This window comes from Elephantulus edwardii, unplaced genomic scaffold, assembly GCF_000299155.1.
Source record: "Elephantulus edwardii isolate Elephantulus edwardi_28Jun2011 unplaced genomic scaffold, EleEdw1.0 scaffold00338, whole genome shotgun sequence".
Taxonomy (NCBI): domain Eukaryota; kingdom Metazoa; phylum Chordata; class Mammalia; order Macroscelidea; family Macroscelididae; genus Elephantulus; species Elephantulus edwardii.
In genome coordinates this window covers 1,241,632-1,242,360 of record NW_006400088.1, presented here as the reverse complement: position 1 = coordinate 1,242,360, position 729 = coordinate 1,241,632, and the positions used below count along the sequence as shown (strand labels likewise).

The following is a 729-nucleotide window of genomic DNA, read 5'->3' as shown; positions in this document are numbered from 1 at the left end:
ATTCTTAACAAAATCCTCATCAATATGCTGAGTGAGTTTTTCTTTTGCTTTTCAAGGAGAGGAGCAAATGGGGGGGGTTGTGCGGGGAGAAGAGATCGGAAATGAATGAATGGAATCCCAAAATCTCTGTAGATGTTCATTGAAATGAAAAATAAACAACCTAAATTTAAAAAAAAAAAAGAGAGAGAAGGCGCATGAGGTGAGGCACTGTGCACAGAGTAAGCACTTTCCAGTGTTTGTAGGGAGATAGGATTAACGCTTCCCAGGGGACAGGTCCCTCCAATTGGGAATCCTTGCCTCCACTGCTGTGGGGCCATCCAAGCAAACAGGACAAGAGGATTTGGAACACGGAACTACAAGCAAGAAAGATGGCTGAGTTGGAACTTCCCTCTGCCAACAGAAGCTGCTTAAGTGGAGCACCTGGTCTCATACCACTCAGCCACTTCATACATGAAGGAAGACAGGGGATTATATTAAGACAATATTCCTGTAGGGCTTCAGTGTAGAATAGAAAGAACCTCAAGGATTTGGAGAAAGGCAAATTTTCCCAAAAAGGCCTTTCAGTATAGCGAATACTTTACCCCATAGATTGAAAAATTTAACCTGACAACTAATCAATAACAAAGTAAAAATAAAAACCTCTGACAATTTACAGAAATACAAGATAAATGGCCTAAAACTTATCAAGAAAAATTTCACATAATGTCAAGAAAGCCGCAAGAAGCTTCA

The 729-nt window shown here is 40.3% G+C and overlaps 1 protein-coding gene across 1 annotated transcript in view; it reads left to right on the top strand.

Moving 5' to 3' along the window:
* Nucleotides 1–729, top strand: part of ST18 (suppression of tumorigenicity 18 (breast carcinoma) (zinc finger protein)) — a 152,655-nt gene that overhangs the window by 89,194 nt on the left and 62,732 nt on the right. The window lies entirely within an intron of this gene.